At 34.9% G+C, this 25,310-nt stretch overlaps 1 protein-coding gene across 1 annotated transcript in view; it reads left to right on the top strand.

Moving 5' to 3' along the window:
- PTCHD4 (patched domain containing 4) overlaps positions 1-25,310 on the top strand; it is a 195,659-nt gene that overhangs the window by 85,377 nt on the left and 84,972 nt on the right. The window lies entirely within an intron of this gene.

Here is a 25,310-nt window from a genome sequence, read left to right as displayed (position 1 = left end):
AAAATTTATCTTCAGGATTTACATAAAATCTTGACTTATAAACTACCTAATTGCTTTTTGTACCTTTGGATTTATCCTAGCCAAGTTATATTACATTCATATTTATTTTATTTTAGATCATAAGTGCAATTATGACAAATTACCTGAACATTAAATTGATTAAACCATATTTATAGTTTTATAATATTAATATTTATTTTTCTTTCTGGTGCATTATCTTCTGAAACTGTACCCATGGGTATACTTAGATATTCTCCAAGTATTTATTTATCTGCACTGAACCTTTATATGAAATAGAGGCTTTCTTATTTAAAAGAATCATTTTTAATGCAATCACCAATAAATCATTGTATTAAGATGATATGGTTTGGCTGTGTCGTCAACCAAATCTCATTGACAATTGTAATCTGAATTTTAATCCCCATATGTCGAGGGAGGGACCTGGTGGGAAGTAAATGAATCACGGGGGTGGTTTCCCCCATGACGTTCTGGTGACATTGATTGAGGTCTCATGAGATCTGATGGTTTTATAAGGCAGTATTCCGTGCACATGCTCGCTCTCCTCTCTCCTGTCACCATGCAAGATGTGCCTGCTTCCCCTTCTGCCATGATTGTAAGTTTCCTGAGTCCTACCCAGCCATGAGGAACTGTGAGTCAATTATACCTCTTTCCTTTATAAATTACCCAGTTTCAGGTAGTATCTTTATAGCAGTGTGAGAACAGACTAATACATTAGATTTGGTTTAATGTCTAGCAAAATAGAGAATCCTTGAATTGTTTTTAGTTTAAATAATTATGAAATCAATAATTGCCAATTTATAAATATACTTATTTATATAGAAGCATTACTAATGCAAATATATTTCTAATAAAACACTTATTGATGATGTTTGTCACAAAGCATTTACAGCATATTATTTCTAATACAGTATATTTAAATATACTGTATTACAATGGGAATGAAATATGTTATTATTTTTGTTTAAATATTACATATGTAATATTGTCATGAATTTACATGAGATTGGGTTAAATACCATTTGGTTTACTGACAAATGTTTGATATTTATGATTCATAGTATTTTGCAAATGCAAAAATCTAAAATTATCCCGTTTTACTGGGTTTTAACACTGGACTGACAGATTAGCCTAGACTATCATAATATTTAGAGGTTTTTAGAATTTGAACTTCATAATGTTTAAGCTGTTCGCATATTTTGCTAAGGTCATCGGTAGTTTACTATCTTCTTTGTTCTTCCCAAGTATGTTAAGATAACTTTAGGTTAGGCATTTACCATCATTTTATCCTTTTACACACAAAGACTGAGTTTTGTCATATGGTTGCACTATAAAAAACTAAACTTGGAAATCTTAGTTATTTGCCCTTCAAATCTTGAAATACCAAATGTACCTTCCTAAATAGAAAAAACAATCTTTTTTTCAAAACTGTTTTAATGTCATGCCTTTAAAATGTTCTCAGAATGTTTGTCTGAACAGTAAGAAAGTGAAACATTTAAACCACTGAGAACTAAACGTTTGTCTTGTGAAATTCAAAAACATAGTTTGAACCATGCATAAATTCAACATTGGCATTACAAGGCCCCATTAAAACTTTTAGATCATACTTTTTAACATGCTGAAATTCATTTTTCTACTGCAAGAACAAAAAAAAAGCAACAAAAATCCCTCATATATTTTAGTACCCAAACAATTTTCTTTCTTTCCTCCATTTTATCTCCAACACAGTTTTCTTCCCTTCAGCTTGACATTTATTTGACTTTTTGATGTCTATTTTTAATTTTACCCTAACTTGCAGAAATATGTAATCAACATAAGTAATCCTCCAAAAGTATCTCCATTATCTCTTTAATTCAATTAATTTCTCAAGGTATTTACAGCTTATTTACTTTCTGCTTTGTCATGTACATAATATATATGATTTCATAGCCTTTTTAAAAAAGTTTCAACGTTATTTATCTTGGTATACATTGGATGCCCTCCAAAATAACTTAATCATGTTTGGAAGTCATCTTGTACTATATTCATAAGTTAATTCATTGCTTCATTCAAAATTCTTATTGAGCACCTATTATCTGCTAGGTGTTGTGCTAGGTAGAGGGGCTAAAGAGATAAAACAGACGGCCGGGCGCGGTGGCTCACGCCTGTAATCCCAGCACTTTGGGAGGCCGAGACGGGCGGATCACGAGGTCAGGAGATGGAGACCATCCTGGCTAACACGGTGAAACCCCGTATCTGCTAAAAATACAAAAAATTAGCCAGCCTGGTGGCGGGCGCCTGTAGTCCCAGCTACTTGGAGAGTCTGAGGCAGGAGAATGGCGTGAACCCGGGAGGCGGAGCTTGCAGTGAGCCGAGATCGCGCCACTGCACTCCAGCCTGGGCGACAGAGCGAGACTCCGTCTCAAAAAACAAAACAAAACAAAAAAAAAGAGAGAGAGAGATAAAACAGACTAGTGTGACACCTTCATTTGTTGAGGTTAAGTTTTCATTTTTACACATATGAACAAATAAGGACTGTTTAGGACATAATCAGCACAGAGATAAAATCTTAAGCACCGTGAAGGGCCCAGAGAAAAAGAGCAGATTGTGATGGATTTGTTGGAGAAAATCCAAAGGGAGATGGGATTTGATATCAGCCTAACAGGTAAGCAATGCTTCTAATTAAACATGCTGCTATGGATATTTTTAATAGCTCCCCTCCTTTACAAAGTACAGAAACCAACCAGGGAAAGAGTCACAACCCCAAACTATAAATTGTGAAGAATACCTACTATATTGGACTAAGATGAGAGATGAAAGAAATCAACATATATCCATCTCCTTAGATTTATGTCAGGCTGGAGATATTTTGACAGTTAAATGTCACAATTCTGAGAAGTGTGCACATTATCTTTTTAACAGAGGGATGAGATGCAGAAGTCGTGGCACGTCTTGGGAGAGTCAGAGGAACGTCCCAAGAGAGCCTTACCTACTACCATAAAATGTTAGGAAAAGTTGAGCAAAACAGGAGTAATTTTTGCTCACAAAAGTGAGCCTGGATAACAGCAGGAAATGCAGCGGTATGGAGTACCTCCTAATCTAGGGAACTGCCACTTAAGAAGGGTCTCCACAAACCATTTATGCCCTCCTGAATGTCAAAAGCCAAGAGAAGATGCACAGAATAGAGTAACAAGCAGATTTAGCGAGGGAGATTTTAAGACTGCTTGAGGGCAAGCACACCTCACTTCTGCAACCAGCTCCTGAGGGTTCGGCAAACAGCTACCCCAGACAACATTGCTTCTATTTAGTAAAGAGAGGCACTAGCACACAAAATTAAGAAAAGAACATAAACAAAATACAGATGATAAAATTCTACCAAAAGATCAGATTTTTCAATTTTCCCCCAAAATAGAAAAATCTCAATGCATGTTCCATAAAAATACAAACACCATGATGCCTCTAGGGATTATAAAAATGTGAAAAATGACCACAAAGCAAACAGAAAAACTGAAGAGACAGCAAAAAGAGAGGAAAAACAAGCTGGCAGAACTCAGAAAAAAATAGAAAGAAAAAATAAAGGCTTTATTAGAGAAATGAGCTGCTTTGGAAGCAACAAAATACAAAATAAACAAGAGCGAAAACATATTTAGAAACATGGAGGAGAGACTTGAGGAAATTGCACAAAATGAAACAAAAAGAACAAAAATAGGAAAGCAATTAGAGAAGAGATGATTAAGATGGAGATAAAGGCATCAACATAGTGATAAAATGTGATTCTGAAGAAAAAATAGAAATATGGAATAGGCGTAAAATATTCATCATTACCCAAGTTGTTGTTCAAGCATGAAGGCTAAAGATAGATGATCTCCTGCTTGCAGTAACTACGGGAATACAGCACACATGACCCTTTCCTGAAAAAGAAACTCCTTAACAAGATGCAGTCATAAAAAGAATAATCAAAATAAAAGCTCAATGGAGTAAACATGATAAAGCTACTTACATACAGAAACAAAGTCTTCAATTCTGAGCATTACAGATATAAAACAGAATGCAACTATTATAAATATTAAAATGTTAAATATATATATTTATTTGACAAATTTGGGGAGGAGAAAAAACTGTATCACTTCTCTTTCACAGTAGGGAATATATAGATAGTGCTTAGTGTTGAAACATGAAGTTAAAAAATGTTCTATTCTTTTAATTTTTCATAACTTTTAATTATTTTCATTTAAAATAATTACTTTGAAACTATCATTATAAATAAAATTTCATGCAAAGTTTAGTCATTTATTTTGAGGAACTTATTTAAAGAAAAGGATGTGATAACATTTAAGTTATCAAAAGAATTCAATAACTATCATTGATATTAGACAAATGTATATAAAACATGATTTGAAAACATCACTTATATAATCAAAATCCATTTCTTTGAAAATCTATGGAAGGATAGAGGGAATTTTCAAGGTTTTACATAAGAAGGCAGCTATAGAGAAACAAACGATAAGAACGGGAAAAATTTAGATTAACAACACAGAGAAAGAAGAAAGGTGTATGAAGAAGCGATGAATGAAACTATCCAAGTACAACGTGGAGTAGATTTTTCCATGACTAAATAAAAATTGTAGCATATAAACATGAATATAAAAATGTGGTTTTTGTGGCCTAAAGTGCATGAATTTACCCTTGTTATGTAAGAACCCTGGGAAATCTTCCTTCAGGTTTTAGTTTTCTTATACATAAAAATAGAATCATTTCTCTTCCATGCTTAAAAAAGTCTGTTTGATTTTAAAGTTATTGCAGGGAAATATTTTTTACTCTATGCATGAAATAAATTGAATATAAACAAATATTCTTGTTTGTCAAGTCCTAGAGGTGTCAAGGTATATTGGTGTGTCCATATTGATGAATGCTAAAAATATGGTTTATTTTAAAATTCATTAGAAATAAGATTGCTGTTTTTAAAAGCAGTATTGCTTTCCAAGTAGAGCAGATTTAGTAAGTAAAAATGCACTTGTTCTATGGCCATCAAAAATATAGCAAAAAGAACTATATGAATGAGCAGTGGTCGATTTTATGAACTTGCAGGAAATATGAACTTGGAAGATTTTAGATCTCTATAGTGCTTTACCTAAGGATAGTATTCTCCTCTCCAAATTTTTAAAACGATTTTCTCTGATATATGGGTACCTGGGAAATCAAACACAGATTTAAAAGTATGGCATATCAAATTGGATATTAGGTACTAATTGAATATTAATATTAGACATAATTAAATATCTAATTAACATGATTTGTTTGCTAATAAAGAATCAGCAAATTTCTGTCATTTAAGAGCTTAATTTTTCCTACATGTTATTATAAACAATTTAAAACATAACCAAAAAAGCTGAAAGAATTGTTATCTACCATTTAGATTTTACAATCAACATTGACTACACTTTTTTATCACATAGCTATTCATCTATTCATCCTCTATCTATTGATCAACCATCTTATTTTTTATCCATTTTAACTTTCACCCCATACACATCAGTGTGCATGTCATTTACTAGAGTTCAATATGTGTTTAGTTCCTTTTTCATTTATGTAAAATTTATATACAATAAATGTACAAGTCTTAATTGTGTCATTCATTGACTTTTTATAAAAATACATACCTTTGTAACCCAAATCTCATCAAGTATAAAACATTCCATCATCCCAGGATGTTCCTTTTTGCACCTTTTCAGTCAATCCCTATCCCCACAACCATCCCTCAAAGGCAACCACTGTTCAGACTATATGTCACCATTGATTAGTTTTGCCTTTTCTAGAACTTCATAGAAATAGACTCACATGATAAGCTTTGGTAGAAGGCGTCTTTCACCAGGTGATAAAATTTTTAACTATTATTCATTAAATGTTTTTTTTAATGTCAATGAACTCAATATTTCAATGAAAGCATAAGAATAAATAGAATATTCATAACAAGAATGAATAGAATATTCATTCTGGTTATTTCTAAGTTTAATAGAATCTTGATATAACACAAGAAACAGAGGATGAGTCTGTGTACTTTCTGAAATCTTTTCACCGGTGGTATATGTCCCACATTTGAAGAAACATGGAAAAATTCAGTTTTGAATCCTGACTTTGCTCTCCCATTATTCTGTTGGTAGACAAGTTACTTAACTTTAATTGACCTCAGTTTGCTTAACCATCACTGGGATAGTAAGATCTCTCTCATAGAGTTATTGTGCAGAATAAATGAGAAAACTTATGTAAAGTGCTTAATGTAATACCTGGAACGTAGGAAGAATGAAATAACTGATAGCAATTCTTATCATAATTAGAAACCTATAACTTAGTTCTTATGTCTATTCTAAGCGAATTAACACATTTAATACTCACAAAAACTATGAGGTAGAAACTGTTATTATCTCAATTTTTATATTATGAAACTAAGATATAGAGAGCTTTAATTATTTTTCCAGAATATTCACTAAGTGACAGAGCAAGTTTCACACTGAAACAGAGTTCTCCAGACCTCTAAGTCATACCGCCTCTTGGTAGTTTCGTAGCGCTCTGTAATAAACTGGTGTGAGGAATAGTAGCAGAGTAAGAACTGAGTAGCAGTAATAGTAGTAGTGTTGGACTAATATTAGGAGAAATGGAAAGAATCAGAAGGACACTAAATCTCAGAGTGAAGTAAGAAGGAGACTCTACAAACAAAAGGAAATCCCAAAAGAATCAAAAGAAGGAGGAAGAGGAAGAAGTAGTAAAGGAGGAGAAGAAAAATAATGAGAAGGGGGGAAAGGATGAGGGAGAGGAGTAGGGAAGCAGTAAGGATTATTTGCTAATTTCCCTGTTTCTATTTCTATCAATAAGTTCATTACTTAAGGAACGACTAGTGTTGGAAGTTCCCTAGGTCACAGGATTGAGTCTTCCTGGAGCTGTCAGGCTAAAGCAATTTTACCTTCATAGGCTTCAACATGTTAGTCAAGAGGGCACGGAAATTCTAAAATTATCCACTAAAAGAAATAGATTTTTGTTGATTTATCTACACTTTATTTTGTCTTTTAATATTATTTTTCTGATTATATAGAGTGTGCTATTTATGGAAAAACTTCAAGATATGGAATAAAACAAAGTTGAAAAATGTCATTCTTATATTGTCAGAAGAAATACTTTAATTATTTTATAAATATATACGTTTTAGCTATCTATTGCAGCACAACAAATTATCCTATGATTTACTTGCATAAAACAATAGCAATTATAATCTAAAGTTTCTAGAGATTGGGAACATGGGCATGGCCATAATGAGTCCTCTGTTTCAGGATCTCTCACAAGGCTGGAATCAAATTTCAGCTGGGGCAGGATCCTTTCCAAGCTCACTCAGTGGTTGTTGACAGGGTTCAGTTCTGTGCAGGCTGTTGGAGTGAGGATCTCAACTCCAAGAACTTATCCTTAATTCCTTGTCACAGGGAACTCTTCAAGATGACAACTTGCTTCATCAAAGCCCTCAAGAGAATTTACAAGCAAGATAGAAGGAAGTCACAGCTTTTTGTAAGCTAATCACAGAAGTGAGATTCCACCACTTTTGCTGATTCTTATTTATTAAAAGTGAGTCACTAAGTCTAGCTCAAACACAAGGGCAGTGGATTACAAAAGAGAATAAATACTAGGAGGTATGGATCATTGAGAGTCACCTTGAAAGCCTGCTCACCTTATATATAACCATTACTTAACTTCTGTGTAACTCTGTTTCTTCGTTGGTAAAGCGGAGTACACAATTAGAGAGGTGAGCATACAGTTTTACTCACCTCTCTAATTATTCCCTTATGATAAACTCCCAAAAGTGAAAAGAATACATGATCTTTTAATAACATCCTCAAATTACTTTTCAACAAAGTTATGTTACTTTATCTTCCCAGCAGCGAATGACAGTGTTTATTTCCTTAAACCCTCACCAATCCTTAAAAATTTCATCTTAAAAACTGATGATAACTTGAAAATCATGAAACATTGCATTTTCATTTAAATTTATATATTCTTATTGTTGATGCTGAACTTTTAAAATATCTATATTGATAATATAAATTTTTCTTCTGTAAATTATCTATATTCTTTCCCATTTTTAAGAGGGACATATTCTTTGAATCGTGGCTTTGTAATCATATTTTTATTTATTTATTTATTTATTTATTTATTTTGATATGGAGTCCCGCTCTTGTGGCCCAGGCTGGATTAAAGTGGTGCAATCTTGGCTCACTGCAACCTCCGCCTCCCGAGTTCAAGCAGTTCTCCTGCCTCAGCCACCCAAGTAACTGGGATTACAGGTGCACGCCACCACACCTGGCTAATTTTTGTATTTTTAGTAGAGATGGGGGTTTCACCATGTTGGCCAGGCTGGTCTCGAACTCCTGACCTTGTCATCCACCTGCTTTGCCCTCCCAAAGTGCTGGGATTACAGGCATGAGCCACAGCGCCTGGCCAGTAATTACATATTTCTGTAATGTAAATGCCTCTGGAAATATTGCTGCATTGAGATTTTAGCAGACTTTCAGCAGATAGGAGAATTTATTCCCCATATGAGAAAAGGATGCTGAGAAGACTAAGGAATTCATTCTTTCTCTCTGGAAAGATAAAATTGTGCATTTGACCCCATTCTTGAAAGACAGACAGGGAAGTATTGATTTTCTAGCTGCTCAACCATACCTAATGAGGGCTTTTCAAGGGTTCTGGGGCTCCAGCAACAAGCTGAGTGAAGAGCATCAATGGCATAGCAGTCTCAGGAAGTGCTTTACCAAAGCAGAAAACATAAGCAATTGGAGAATGAAGTAGTCCATAAATGCCCGAAAAAGGTATTGCCAACCAGAAAGGACAAGACAGGTGAAACATCTGAGAGCTGAAATGATGTTCAAAAGGGGCAGAAATGGGATCAAAGCATAGATAAGTGGAATACTTGTTTAAGAACCCATCTCAAAAATATGACCCATCTCTTTTGACACTCACCTTATGTACAAATGGCCTAGAATGTGTCTGTAAAGTTGAAGAAGCATGTGGCACACTATGCACTTTCAAGGACAAGAGCTTCCCTGTTCATCTTTATATGCAGAGTGCTAAGAACAATGCCAATCTGGTTAATAGGTGCTAAAGAAATATTACTAGTTTTAGTAAAGAATTAAAGTAATAGCACAAGCAGGAAGAGGCACAGGTGGGTGCAGTAGTGACACATGGATGCATGGGGGAAGGAAGACAGAGTAATTATTGGTGAGGAAGTGGCTCTCAAGGTCAATCTTACAATGCAAGACAAGATTAGTAGCTAGCAAACTTCTAGTTGAAAAATGCATGAACCAAGAAAGTTAGGATTGATAGGTGTGGCAAACCACCATGGCACACATTGACCTTTGTAACAGACCTGCACGTTCTACACATGTATCTTGGAACTTAAAGTAAAATATAATTTTTTTAAAAAATGTAAAAAAAGAAGATTAGGAAAACAGATGCTCAGAAACAATAAAGGGATACCTTGGTATTTGAATAAACACCTGCTTCAGCCAGAATGCATCATAAATTTTAGAATCCATGACAGGAAGCATTTTTCAAGTGGATTAGTCATTCATTTACTTATTCAATAACTATACATTGAGCAGCCAGTATGTGATGCTACTCACCGGGTATATGATGATGAACAAAGCACGTGCTATAACTTCAAGATGCAAACAATCACAACGAAGCTTAAAGGCCATGAAGAGATAAGGAGATAATTTGTAAGGAGTTCCAGTGAGGAAGCCCAACCCAACCTTGGAGGTGATGAAGGCTTCCCAGAGGAGATGAGTCAACTGTTTTTTGTTTTTTGTTTTTTGTTTTTTACCATGGAATCTCCAGTACCTAGGAGGGTTCCTAGTAAATAAACAGTCATTGAATGAAAATAAATGAACGAATGATGATGCTGCTGCTATAGTTTGATTATAAATTATAGTTTAATGTGAGATGTTTTAAACTCCAGATTGGTTTCTGGCTGATATTTTTGTATCTATTGGCCAACTTCCTTGCTTGCCAATAATTTGTGGTCAGCAAATAAAAATCAGTGTTAATATTAGCGTATGTTAAACACAATTAAGAATGAAAATCAGCAAGAAATAACAATGCTATGTCTTCCAAAATCAATTTTTCTTATATTCGTACAGCATTCTCAACCAGGGGCAATTTTGCCTCCCAGGGGATACTTAGCAATGCCTGAAAACATTTTTGATTGTTGGGACAGGAGGAATTCTACAGACATCTGGTGGGTAGAGACCAAGAATGCTTTAAACATACTACAACGCACAGGACAGCCCCCACAACAACAACAAAAACCCAAGCTCCAAGTGTCAGTATTGTTAAGGTTGAGAAATCATGGATTTTCAGAAATCAGGGTTTGTGCTTATTTGGCACAGACCATCAAAAGATGGTTTTATCTTTGAACTCTTAAAACACTTCTAGCTCTCAAAGTCCATGTTTAATTACAATGAATGTATTTGGCTCCCTAATAGAACAAAATACAGTAGGAAGCATGAAGGAGAAAATGGAGTTTGGCTCTGGGACAAAGGACATACGAAAGGTTAGCCATTTCCCTGCTGCTAAAATGAGATGAAATATTAGAGCCAACTTTTCTCTTGTTTTCTTTCCAGAATGAAGCCTGGGAAAAATTAACAAGTAGAAAATGGTTGTCTCTGGCATTTCTCCTGACTTTTCCCTCATTATTTGTACTCATTCCCGTCTTCTTCTTTATGTCTTCTCTTCATGTGCAGTCAGCTCATACATAAAGGGCCCAATTACTTGTATTGCCCCGTCGTCCCCTACTCTTTCAAAATTGCCTTTCTCTGGGTGTCCTGTTCTTAACCACTTGAGAGAGACTCACATCAGTGGCAATTGCTGGCAATAGCTTTGATGTTACTGCTTGATAACTGGATTTTCATTTTTAAAAGGATGGTATATGCTGAACCCAAAGTAATTGATTAATAATGGCAAGATTTCAAGCAGTGATTTGCAAGAGCATGGCTTTAACTTTGCTTTGTTCTTTAGGATTGAATTTGTATGTAAACTCTAACTGTATAAACGTAAGATACTATAACCAAGGTTGGTCTTCATCGTTGGCAACAGTACTGGCTGCAGTTAACCGCTAGTAGTGGTTAAAGTACTAAAATATTTCCATACTTAGAGATATACAGCTACTTCCCTAAACCTCCTGAATGTGCAGAATTATCCCTGTTGACCCAGCCCCACTGCACACCTTTCTCCAACTGCCCACAATCCAGCAACTACGAGGTAAATGCCTGCCCCTGTTGGTGCCGTCCAGCTCCAGCAGCTTCTGCTATGATTCACAGGTTCCCGGTTGTTAAGTTGTTTCAACAGTGCCTTGATTATATCTCCAGCTACAATCATTGTTGCATTGTTTTTATTGTCATTATTGTTGGTGAAGGTGGAGCTTATCTTCTTAGACTCCATTAAGTAAAAGTAAGTGAAAGCTTCTTTTCCTTGCTATTTGGGTACTTGTTTGAATGTTTTCAAGGGAAACAGAAAATCTTAGGTATGAACCAAATTTTGTTATTTCACAAAAATTCTTCTTAAAGGTTTAAGAATTAAATAATGAAACACATGCACATGTATCTCTGCTCAGGAAAATTAATTATAGTAAAATATCCATTGCAAAATATGTGGCCATTCTGTTTGTGTCTCTTTCAATTGTGAAATATATACATAATGGTATAAGTTAAGCACACATTTCTGACTCGTAGGAATAAGAAATATAATGTAGTGATGTGTACATGAAGAAAAAATAATAAATGAGGAAATGAGCAACATGAAACAAGTAGTTTAATTCTAAGAGTACTAAAAACATATAATGAGAGATTATAATATAGAAGCATGATAAAGGGGGAATGACATCATTCAACTTGCAAGCCATAAAATTCATTTAAAAATAGGTCTTCAATTTCAAGACTCTAAAGATACTTTAATATGAATATAATTATTATTAAACAATTCTAATCAATACAAAAAGTAAAAAGACAAGTGTAAAAAATAATTCCAAGTCTCATCACTTAGAAGCATCATCATTAACATTAGGTGAAGCTCATTCTAGATGTTGCTCAATTAGTACATATGCAGACAAAAGGATAGATGGATAAATGGTTTAGATATGTAAGATAGGTGATAGATTGATACAGAGCATATTAAATTTTATTTAAATAATTATATGATATTTACTTAAAATTTTTAAAAAGCAAAAGAATTTTTGAAGCTAAAAGACTTTGCTAAACTTTATACAATGTTCAAAAAATTTGAGGGCTATCCATTTCTAGAATTTCTATGGATAAGGGAATAAGATTATGCAAAACATTAGGAGATTGCGCAGTTTTAAAAAATATTTGTTTCCCTTTTTCTGGCCACCCTATTTCTTCCTTATCATAAAATATTTTGAAATTAGTATACTTTTTTATAGCTCCGTTTCCCAGTTCCTGATCTTTGTTAGTTATTATGTAACTTTTTCTAACATAACCATTATCCTCCCACTTGCCTAATTTAAGTTCTACCTTTAAATGGAGCCCACACCAATGTTCAGCTTTTTCAGTAAATCCATATACAATTATTCTGCTGTTTTGTGATTGACAACTGTACATCATCTATTGACTTCCTATAATGAACTGCAAAGATTTAGCTCACTTTTACCACTTCTACCATGCGTGTTTCTCTCCCTACATCCTCTCATTATGGTTTTACCATCATTTATTAAATCAGTGTTCAGTGCTCACATTAATATGACTATGTAAATATTTTTTCAAAACAGGGCTATTATTACATTTCTTTCCTATTCAGTTTATTTTCTTAAGTTAGTAATTGTCTTGCTTTTCTGTTAATAACCCTAATTCTTCCCAAATTCAGTGTCAGTTTCCATGTCAAGTAACTGGTTAGGTCCATTTCTTCCTCCCAGAACAGTCACTCCTGGAGCCCTCTGGTCTCTTGAGCCAGTCATCTAGTCACTCTCTAAGTCTGTTGCAGTATCTTCTACCTTAAAATTTCCTGTAGATTTGATTCTGAGGATCCTCTTTGTCTATGTCCAGTGATGGTGGTCTTGCTTCTCAAATCTCGAGTCTTCTTGTTTACATGGAGTACATTCTGAGGAAGGGAGCATAGGAGGTGAATTTTTAAGATCCATGCATCTGAAAATGTTTTTATTCCATCCTCACACCTTAAAGATAATTTGGCTGGGCATCAGTTAGAAACTTCTTTCTGAAATTTGGAGGCGTTTACCCATTATCTCCCAAGTTCCACAGTTTAGCTACTATAGTACCAGGTGCCAATTTGATTCCCCAGCCTTTATAGGTAACTCTTTCCCACCTCTGTTAAACCCTAGTGTTCTGAAACTTCAGGTTCTGAAATGGTGCAGTTATGTTTTCATTCTTCTGCTGGGTACACAGCACAGCGGGCCATTTCAATTTGGACAACCTTCACATACAACTCTTCTAGAGGGATTTTGTTTTTTTTATTTCAGCAATCATACTTTCAATTTCCAAAGAGCTCTTTCTTGTTTCTTATTGTTCCTTTTTTTAAATCATCTGATCTGGTTTTATGAATTCAATCTCTTTTCTTAACTTTCTGAAGCTGTCAATTATAGTTTTTATGTTCTTTCTGTTCTTTTCAATGTCATGCTTTTCTCTTATGTCCTTTTTCTCATTTGTCTGGGTTTCAGTGTTCCGACTTCAAGGCTCTCCTCGAAAATCTTGTGATCCCTTGGCGTCTGGTATTTTGAAAGCATATTGGAAGCTATGTGCTTGTGCTTGGGTATAACTGGCTGGCAGCCTTCATGGTAGAGTGAAGTAGCTGACACCAGATCTCTTGGGCCGGTCAGTTTTTCTAGAGCAGTGGTTCTCAAATCTGAGTTTGATATTCACACCTGAGTGCTTCAGAATCACTTGGATGTCTTGTTAAAAATTGCCAGGCCCCACACTTGGATTTCAGTGCGCAGGGTCTGAAAATTTGCATTTGTAATAAGTTTCAGGTGATACTGGTGTTGCTGGGCCTGGGGCCACAATCAAGAACCACTTGTCTAGAGAAAACTCAATCCAATTTCCTGCCTAGTGGGAATACATCTGTTACCAGGATCAAAAAACAAAGCAATCAGACAGGGGATCTCACTCTTCACTACTGTGTTTCCTTAGAGGTTTTAGAAACCTTCAGTTTTAGGAAGATTCTCATTTCAGACCTCCATTGTACTCCGTGTCCTGCAAATCACAGGTCTCTAGTAATTTCATCAGAGTAGAAACCTCATCCTACCCATGGGTCTAACGGCCTCTTAAGAAGATTTCAACCAGGCCTGGTCTTCTCAGGCAAGCCTCACACCCTTACCTCCTGAGATCCAGCTTGCCGAAAATTCTTGCATTTTTCTAAGATTCTGCAACTTGAATCCTTATTGACATCCTTCTGTTCAGGCACTCAGGTTTCATCTTTCCTCATGCTTAGTCAGTTACCACTCTCCCACCTGCTTTCTATTTCCTCACTTTGCTAAGAGTTCATCTAATATTGTCTCTTATTTCCACTTTCTTTTTAATGACGTTTATACTTTTTTGAAAGCTACATTATCTTAATGGGGCTCCAGAAAGGAGCAGACTTAAATGCATGTGCTCAATATGCTCTGTATTATTAGAAGTCTCCTTTCTCTTCTTGTCTTTCCCTTCTCATAGTTTCCTTTGACTACAAGAAAACTAAGTCATATACAACAGATGTAGCCATAGGTGTCTCTTTTATGGGAACTACTCTCTCTTATCCCAGCTACATCCATATGCTCAGATTGTGCTCTCACCTTTAGGAACTAACGTGACCTCCTTAAGGTTTTAAAGAGTTATGGGTCACCTTTTTCAGCCCCTTCATTTACTCTGGTTTATATTTGACGGTATTTGATTCACAGTTTATTATTTGGATTGTGGATACGCTCATATTTCATTGAGGGTAAATTTTTTTTCTGTAATTTTCATTTGCTGTCAATATTAGTAAATTTCAAGAAAAAAGACTGGAGTCTAAATTGTCTTCTGCCATCTGTAATTGAAACTTTCATTTCTAAGAATTTTAAATGCCCTGAAGTTTTATTTATGCCAGCTTGAGGTAAAATGAAAATTAAGTACTGAGAAATTCTTCAAGCCCCCTAAAAGAATATTTCCTTCTAATAGTTATGCAATTTTATTTTTTTTTGCGGGGGGGTCATTTTTTTTTTTTTTTTTTTTTGAGATGGAGTCTCACTCTGTCACCCAGGCTAGAGTGCAGTGGCACGATCTCGGCTCACTGAAAGCTCTGCCTCCCAGGTTCATGCCATTCTGCTGCCTCAGCCTACCATGTAGCTGGGACTACAGGCGCCCGCCACCATGCCCAGCTAATTTTTTGTATTTTTAGTAGAGATGGGGTTTCACCGTGTTAGCCATGATGGTCTCAATCTCCTGACCTCGTGATCCACCCGCCTCGGCCTCTCAAAGTGGTGGGATTACAGGCGTGAGCCATGGCGCCTGGCCTGGGGGGGGGGGGGGTCATTTTTTAAAGAATTTTATGCTAGCAAAATTTAACCTGAACCATGTAATATACCACTTTAATATTTAAGTTTACTCATTATTGAGTTTAAATATAATTTTACTTTCTATAGGAACACATATATGATAGGTAGTAAGTATAAATTTAAAAAATCTTTATAAGGATAAGCCAATAAAAATACAACAAAAATTTTTTCAGATTTTCTCATGCAATGCCTGCTAGCATTAGATATTAAAAGATATTATCTAAACAATGAATGCAAAAACGGATTTCAACAAGTGAATGCATGCTTGATACGTTTGTTGCCCCATTCGTGTTCTGTCACCATAAGCAGGTGACTAGTAGGAGTACACAAGAAGAAAATACAAGTATGTGAAAATAAAACAGGCTCCTAATGTACTGCTGATATCCTGAAGTTTAGGGGATGAATAGATGATCAGTAACTCCATTTTTTTAAATTTTGTCTACATTTAGGTTGTAGTGCTTTCTCTGTTTTGTATTGTTTTCCTCAAGAGCCAGTGAAGTTTTTTAAAGCAAGAATTTTAGCAATGTCAAGTGGAATTCAAACCATGAGAAATAAATAGTTCTGGATTATTATGAAGATTATGCAATATATCAGAAACTGTATTTTTACCAATAGGGACTTTGCAAGTTAATCAGTAAAGGAATTTAACAAAGAAACAAATTACTGCAAATTTAGAATAAGAAGTAGAGAAATCAGTGAATAATATACAGCACATTATCTGGAATGAATGGGTTGGGTACTTTAATATTATATATATCACCATATAGCATTTTCCTCTTTCCCTCTCATTTTCATTATAATGTTTTCCTCGATGAGTCTTAGGGTCTTGTTTGTATTTATAGAGGACCTTTATCTTCTTTGAGGTTTCCAAGACATATGTTCCCGTCCACCTTCCTACCATCTCAGAATTATTTTTAAAAAAATACTATTTGAGACTGTTTTCAAATGATTCAAAAGGGAGTGTATGAAAAGTAAATGATTCAGGAAAGCACCTAGTTCATTAGGCTAGAGAATGGCCAAAGGGTTAATTTCAAATCCAGGCATATCTTGTTTTATTGTGCTTCAAGTCATCACACTTAGCGGACGTTCTGTTTTTTACAGACTTAAGGTTTATGACAACCGCACCCAGCAAGTATATCAGTGCCACTTTTCCAAAACATGTGTTCATTTCATGTATCTGTGTTATACTTTGTTAATTCTCGCACTATTTCAAAACTTTTAATTATTGTTATATCTTATATCTGTTGTGATGATTTGTGATCTTTGATGTTACTATTGTAATTGTTTTGAGGTACCACAAACCACACCCATGTAAGACATCAAACTTAATCAACAAATATAGTCTGTGTTCTTACTGCCCCGTTGACCAGCCTTTCCCTCCCCCCACTCCTTGGTTCTCCATATTCCTGACATACAGTAATATTAAAGTTAGGCCAGTTAATAACCCTGCAATGACCTCTATGTGTTCAGTAAAAAGAAGAGTCACACGTCTCTCATTTGAAGCCAAAAGCCAGAAATGATTAAGCTTAGTAAGAAACAAAATGAGAGGTAGGCCAAAAGCTAGACATCTTGTGCCAGCTAGCCAAGTTGTAAATGCAAAGGAAAGTTCTTAGAGGAGAGTAAAAGTGCTACTCCAGTGACTTCAGGAATGATAAACAGTGAAACAGCCTAATTGCTGATGTGGAGAACATTATAGTGGTCTGTATTGAAGATCAAACCAGCCACAACATTCCCTTAAGCCAAAGCCTAATTCAGAGCAAGGCCCTAAATTTTTCATTTTAGGAAGGCTGAGAGAGATGAGGAAGCTGTGAAGAAAAGTTTGAAGCTAGCAAAAGTTGATTCATGAAGTTTAGGGAGAGAAGATGTTTCCATAAGGTAAAAGTGCAAGATGAAGCAACAAGCGCTGCAGCAAGTTATCCAGAAAATCTGGCTAATATGATGGATGAAGGTAGTAGCTACACTAAACAACAAGTTTTTCAATGCAGATGAAACACCCTTATATTGGAAGAAGATACCATCTAGGACTTTCATAGCTAGAGAGGAAAAGTCAATGACTGGCTTTAAAGCTTCAAAGGACAGGCCGACTCGTGTTAAGGGCTGATATTGCTGGTGACTTTAAATTGAAGCCAATGCTCATTGATTATTCCAAATATCCTAGGGCCCTTAAGAATTATGCTAAATCTACTCTGCCCATGCTCTATAAAGGTAACAACAAAGCCTGGAATACAGCATATCTGTTTATGACAGTTTCCTGAACATTTTAAGCCCACTGTTGAAACCCACAGCTTAGAAAAATAGTCTTTTCAAAATATTACTGCAAATCGACAATGTGTCTGGTTACCCAAGAGCTCTAATGGAGATGTACAAAGAGATGATTATTGTTTGGATGCTTGCTAACACAATATCCATTCTGAACCCATAGATCAAAGAGTCATTTTGACCTTCAAGTCTTATTAAGAAATACATTTTGTAACGCTCTAGTTGCTCTAGATGGTGATTCCTCTGATGAATCTGGGCAAAGTAAATTGAAAACCTTCTAGAAAGGATTCAGCATTCTAGATGCCATTACAATCATCCATTATTCATGGGAGAAGGTTATCAAATTAATAAGATTTTAGAAGAAGTTGATTCACAACACTCATGGATGATTTTGAAGGGCTGAAGACATCAGTGGAGGAAGCAACTGCAGATGTGGTGGAAATCTCAAGAGAACTAGAATTAGAAGTGGAGCCTGAAGGTGGGACTGAATTACTGCAACATCATGATAAATATTCAACAGATGAGGAGTTGCTTCTTATGAATGAGCAAAAAAATTGATTTCTTGATATGGAATCTACTCCTGGTAAGGATGCTCTGAACATTATTGAAATGACAACAAAGGATTTAGAATATTACATAACCTAAATTGAGAAAGCAGTGGAAGGGTTTAAAAGGACTGGCTTCAATTTTGAAATAACTTCTACTATGGGGAAAATGCTATCAAACAGCATCACATGCTACAAAGAAATCTTACATGGAAAGAAGGGTCAATTTCATTGTTGTCTTATTTTAAGAAATTGTGACAATCACCCTAATCTTCCACAACCACCACGCTAATCAGCCAGCACCATCAAAATTGAAGCAAGGCCCTTCATCAGCAAAGAGATTATAAATCACAAGGCTCAGAAAATCATTAGCAGTTTTTACCAAAAAATATTTTTAATTAAGGTATGTACATTCTCAGACATAATGCTATTGCATACTTAATATACTATAGTATAGTGCAAAGATATTTTTATATGCACTGAAAAAGCAAAAAATGTGTGACTTACTTTATTGTGATGCTCAGTTCATTGTGGTGGTCTGGAACCGAACCTGCTATATAATCAAAGTATGCCTGTAGGACCAAATGAATCTTTCACATTTCTTTGTGTAAACAGAGCCAAACATTTCTCGCTACTAAATTCTAGATGCTGAGAAGTCTTGAAACCAAGAAACAAGGTTATCATTCATTCTGAAATATGTCATCTATCTCTTACTTACATTTTCTCCATATTTTATTCCCCAATGCACTTACATCAAACGGGAACTTCTTAGAACCAAGAGATTTTTTTGTTGTTGTTGTTGTTTTGGTTTTTGGTTTTTGGTTTTTTTGAGATGGAGTCTCGCTGTGTCGCCCAGGCTGGAGTGCAGTGGCCCGATCTCGGCTCACTGCAAGCTCTGCCTCCCAGGTTCACGCCATTCTCCTGCCTCAGCCTCCCGAGTAGCTGGGACTACAGGCGCCCGCCAATTTTTCGTACTTTTAGTAGAGACGGGGTTTCACCGTGTTAACCAAGATGGTCTCGATTTCCTGACCTCGTGATCCGCCCTCCTTGGCCTCCCAAACTGCTAGAATTACAGGCGTGAGCCACCACGCCAGGCCAGAACCAAGAGTTCTTGATTTTCCTATTAAGCAAAGTTAAATTTGCATTTAAATTAGTATTATTACTAAGATCTGCATCATGATCTACAGATAATAGTCCCCTAGTAAATGTTAGTTTTCTTTTTAAAAATTTCTTTCATTAGTTAAAATCATTAAATTCCTATTAAAACAAGGAAATCATTCTGTCTTTAATATTTTCAGTTTTTCTGAGATCTTTTTAAAGAGAATACTATGGAAATGTTTCTCAAGATCTTTTAAAAAGTACACAGTTGCTTTTAAAACTTCAAGAACAACAGAGCTACAAAGTGCAATTTCAAGTCTTCACATCTACAAGTGATATTTTTGCAACTTTGTCATGAAAACTTATCTGTCTTTAAACATATTCTAGTTATATTCAGTTAAAAATAAACCTAATTTAATAGATGCTCAGGGCATTCAAATTTGCTTACTGAAGCATTAAGACTAAGGGAAATTACACTGAGGAATTTTTTTTATTTGAAAACATTTTTCCCATTAGTACCCAATTAAAAATACACAAAATGGTAAGAGGAAAAATAAAGAGTAAATGTGGCTCATGAGAAACCTGAATGAAGGCCAGGTACTTTCCAAATAACAACTGGCAGGAATCCTTTTATAAATACAAATATGTAATGGCAGTTATCAATATTGTACTGTCATACCCCAGACAGTATTTTATTGAACCCACTTGAGTATGTTGTTATTTTAATTGTTACAATACTCTCCAACAGAGCAATGACATACTTCATAGAAAATAACATGTTATTTCAACTAAACTTTACAGCTGTTGTAGAGTATCTTCTGCTAATTATTGCAAAGTGATTACAGCTCTCAAGCAAGCAAATACACTATTAAACAGAATGTGGAACTTACAGTTTTGACATAACTGTAATAGGATTAAACCACTCATTACCAAGATGAAACTACTTTATACAAAAGTGTTGTTGCAGGTACCAACACTTAGACAACTGGTGCATAGTTCAGAAATACATTTGAGGCATTTACAATTGTAAGCCTACACTTTTTTCTAAAAGGAAAAATAAAATAAAAGTCTTCCAACTTGTGGCATTTAATATATTATTGTCAGTCTATGGTAGATATTTGTACTTACGCAATTTCCAGCCCCTAATAGTTAGGCAGGTCCATATGAGGTTCTGGCCAATAAATATTAGCAAAAGGGATCTGTGTGTCACTTATAGGTTGAAACTGTGGAAGCTTACATGTGATTCTCCAGTCTTGCTCTTGTTCTGCTGCAACAGATGTAGAGTTCTTAGTGCCTTAATGCAACTTCCTTTAAAAAAAAATGTGGTAATAACACTTAACATGAGATGTATCCTCCTAACCAATGTTTATGTGCATAATACACTATCATTAACTATAGGTACAATATATTGTACAGCAGATCTCAAGAAATTATTCATCTTGCTTAGCTGAAACTTCATACCCATTGAACAGCAACTTCTCATTTCCCATTCCTCTCTTCCAGTACCTGCCAATCACTATTCTACTCTCTGCTTCTATGAGTTTGACTATTTTTGACAGTGCTTATAAGTGGAATCATGAAGTATTTATCTTCATGCAACAGCATTATCCTCATGCAACAGTATCATCGTTTGTGCAACAGCACGTTGGCATAAAATAGTTTCATCTTGATAATGAGTGGTTTAATCCTATTACAGTTATGTCAAAACCTTTAAGTTCCACATTCTGTTTAATAGGGTATTTGCTTGCTTGAGAGCCACAATGACCTTGCAATAATTAGCAGAAGATACTCTACTACAGCAAAGTTTAGTTGAAATAGTGTTTTATTTTCTAGGAAGTATGTCATTGCTCTGTTGGACAGTATTGTAACGATTAAAAAAACAGCACACTCAAGTGGGGTTTTTTTTTTGGCAATAAAGTGGTTTATTTCATTTAGATAATGTTCTCCAGGTTAACCCATGTTGTCACACGTGGCAGAATTTCCTTCTTTTTCAAGGCTGAATAGTATATCATTGTGTATACGTACCACAGTTTCTTTATCCACTCATCTGTCCACAGATACTTACTTTGCTTCCAACTCCTGGCTATTGTGAATAATGCTGCAATGAACATGGGAGTGCAGATATCTCTTGGAGATACTGATTTCATTTCCTTTTGATATGTACTCAGAAGTGGGATTGCTGGATCATATGGTAGTTCTACTTTTAATTTTTAGGAATCTCCATACAGTTTTCATAGCAGCTACACCATTTTATTTTTCCACCAACAGTGTACAAGGGTTCCAATTTCTCCATATTATTACGAAGACTTATCTTTTTATGTATTATTATTTTTTTAATAGCAGGCATCCTAACAGATGTGAGGTGATATCTCATGGTGCTTTTCTTTAGTGATTATAGAGCATCTTTTTATATATTTGTTGGAATGTATTTATTCTTTGTAGGAATGTCTATTTAATCTTATTGCTATTTTTATTTTTTCTTTTTTATTTATTTTATTTTATGTTATCTTTATTTTATTTTATTTTATTTTATTTTATTTTATTTTATTTTATTTTTTGAGATGGAGTCTTGCTCTGTCACTCAGGCTACAGTGCAGTGGCGCAATCTTGGCTCACTGCAACCTCCGCCTCCCGGGTTCAAGCAATTCTCCTGCCTCAGGCACCCAAGTAGCTGGGAGTACAGTATTTTAGTAGAGGCGCAGTTTCACCATGTTGCCCAGGAGGCTGGTCTCAAACTCCTGAACTCAGGCAATCCATCCACCTCGGCCTCCCAAAGTGCTAGGATTACAGGCGTGAGCCACCGCACCTGGCATGCCTATTTTTCAGTCAGGTTATTTGTTATCTTGTTTTTTTTTTTTTTTTTTGCTGAGTTGTAGGAATCCTTATATATTTTGGATGTCCACTCCTCATTAGATATATGGTGTATTAGTCCATTTTCATACTGCGTTATAGCCCGAGATTGGGTAATTTATAAAGAAAAGAGATTTAATCCACTCACAGTTCAGCATGGCTGAGGAGGCCTCAGGAAACTTATAATCATGGCGGAAGGCCAAGGGGAAGCAAGGCACCTTCTTCACAAGGTGGCAGGGAGGAGAAGTGCTGAGCGAAGGGGGAAGAGCCCCTTATAATCTCACAAGATTCTCAGATCTCATGAGAACTCACTCATTATCACAAGAGCAGCATGGGGTCACTGCCCCATGATTCAATTATCTCCACCTGGTCTCTCCTTGACACGTGGGGATTATGGTGATTACAATTCAAGATGAGATTTGGGTAGGGACACAAAACCAAACATATCATATGGTTTGAAAATATTTTCTCCCATTCTGTAGGTTGACTTGTGACTTTGTGATTGTTTCATTTGCTGTGCAGAAGCTTCATAGCCTGAATTCCTAAGTCATTAGGCACAGCAAAGTTCCCCTTAATCTGCAAAGGCCATATAGATTGAACAAGAATGAAATCTTGACTTTGTTAGGTCACTGGAATTTTTTTTTGTACTATAAATTATTCAAGAAATTCTTTCATATTATACAAAATGTCTGATTTATTGACATGAAGTTTTTCATAATATTCTCTTATTATAATTAAAATATCTGTAGATCTGTAATAATGTCACCTCCTTCATTCCTGAGACTGATTTTTGTCTTCTTTCTTTTTCCTAATAAACCTGGTTAGATCTGAATTATTTTTTTCTGTCTTCTCAGACAACAAGCTTTTGTTTTCATGATGCTTCTGCATTCTTTTCTAATGTTCTATTTAGTTTATTTCTACTACAGATTATTGTTTCGTTTCTTCTGCTTACTGTAAGTTTAGTTTCATTTTATTTTTCTAGTTTCCTAAAGTAGAAACTGAGATGTCTGATTTAAGATCTTTCTTCTTTTCTAAAATAGGTGTTTAGTGCAGTAAATTTCTCCCTAAGTATTCTTTTAGTGGCACACATTTTGGTAGTTTGTTTAATTTTTATTCAGTTTAAAATAATTTCTTTTTTTTAAAAAAAAAAAGTTTCTTTGAGCCAGGAGTGTATTGACCAAGGAATGGTTAGTAAATGACCTTTATTACTATCCCTGATAGTATTCTTTACATTGAAATTTACTTTGTTAGCCAGGCAAGGTGGCTCATACCTGTAATCTCAGCATTTTGGGAGGCTGAAGCGGGTGAATCACTTGAGGCCAGGTGTTCGAAGCCAGCCTGGCCAACATGGTGAAACTCTGTCTCTACTAAAAAATACAAAAATTAGCCAGGCATGGGTAGTGGGCACCTGTAATCCCAGCTACTTGGGAAGCTGAGGCATGAGAATCACTTGAACCTGGGAGGCGGAGGTTGCAGTAAGCCGAGATCACGCCACTGACTCCAGCCTGGGTGACAGAGCAGGATTCCATCTCAAGAAAGAAAAAAAAAAGAAAGAAATTTACTTTGTTAAATATTAATAGAAACAATTTCACTTTTGTAAGTATATTATTTAAAAGTACATTATGTAGTTTCCCAATTTTTGAAGACAGCTCAAAAATTTTTGTTATTGATTTCTAATCTAATCATATTTTAGATAATATGCTTTGTAGAACCTGAATTTTTTTTTAATTTATTAAGACTGTTTGATAGCCTAGTATGTGATATATTGCAGTAAGTGCTCTCTGTAAATTCTGCTGTTGTTTGCTCCATAAATGCAAGCTAACACTCCAGCCTGGGCAACAGAGCAAGACATTGTCTCTGGTTGTTTTTTTTTTTTTTTTTTTTTAAAAAGGCAGCTAGGTCAAGACAAATGATAGCAGTTTCCTAGTCATCTATCACCCTGCTGATTTTTTTGTCTACTTGTTTTATCAATTAGTGAAAGAAGAGAATTAAAATTTCTGACTATACTTGTGAATTTGTATTAATCTCTTTGCAGTTTTTTTCTTTCATATATTTTGAAGCTCTGTTATTAGGCAAATAAGCATATTATTTTGTCTTTCTAATTACTGTTAGAATTAGTAATTCTAAATACTAGTCCTTCTAATGTTTCATTAGGATCTAGTTACTATTAGGAGGATTATTGTTTTTCTAATGTATTATATTGCAGGAATAATTATGAAATAAATTTCATTATTCCTGGTGGTATTTTTTACATTGAAACTTACTTTATTCAATATTAATATGGTCATTCCACCTTTCTTTTGGTTAACGTCAGCATGATATAAATTTTCTACTTTTTTTTTCTTTAAACATACTCATATGTTTATATTTAAAGTGAGTTTCTTGTAGACATAATACAGTTAGGTCTTGCATTTTTATCCAATATGAAAACTTTCATCTTTTAATTGGAGCATTTAAACCACTTGCATTTTATGTTATTTTAATGGTTCAATTTAAGTCTATCTGCCTATTTACTGTATTTGTCCCATCTTTCCTTTGTTCCCTTTTTCATCTTTTCCATCAGCATATATAGAGTGCTTTTGTTATTCTGTCTTATTTCCTTGGTTAGCTTATCAGCTATAATTCTTTGACTATGTTTTATTATTACTTAAGTGCGTGCTTTTGAATTTATAGCATAACTCTTTATCAGTCTACCTTCAAGTGGTACTTTACCACTACATACATGGTATAAGAACTTTACGTAGCATTTCCATTTCTCACTTGTTGGTCTTGTCATTGTTATCACATATTATTATTGCCACATATTTTACATATGTCATTAACCATATTCTACATTGTTAATATTTTTTAAAGTCAACTATCTTCTTAAAGTATTAAATAAGAAGAAAAACTCTGGGGTTTTTTTTTTGCTTATAACATTTGTATTCTTCATTCCTATTTAAAGAACGATATTTTCATCTTTTTTTTTCTATTTGGAAGACTCCTTC

The sequence above is a fragment of the Hylobates moloch genome, unplaced genomic scaffold (assembly GCF_009828535.3).
Source record: "Hylobates moloch isolate HMO894 unplaced genomic scaffold, HMol_V3 SCAFFOLD_20, whole genome shotgun sequence".
Classification (NCBI taxonomy): domain Eukaryota; kingdom Metazoa; phylum Chordata; class Mammalia; order Primates; family Hylobatidae; genus Hylobates; species Hylobates moloch.
The sequence above is the reverse complement of the archived record's forward strand: the minus strand, read 5'-3'. Positions and strand labels throughout refer to the sequence as shown.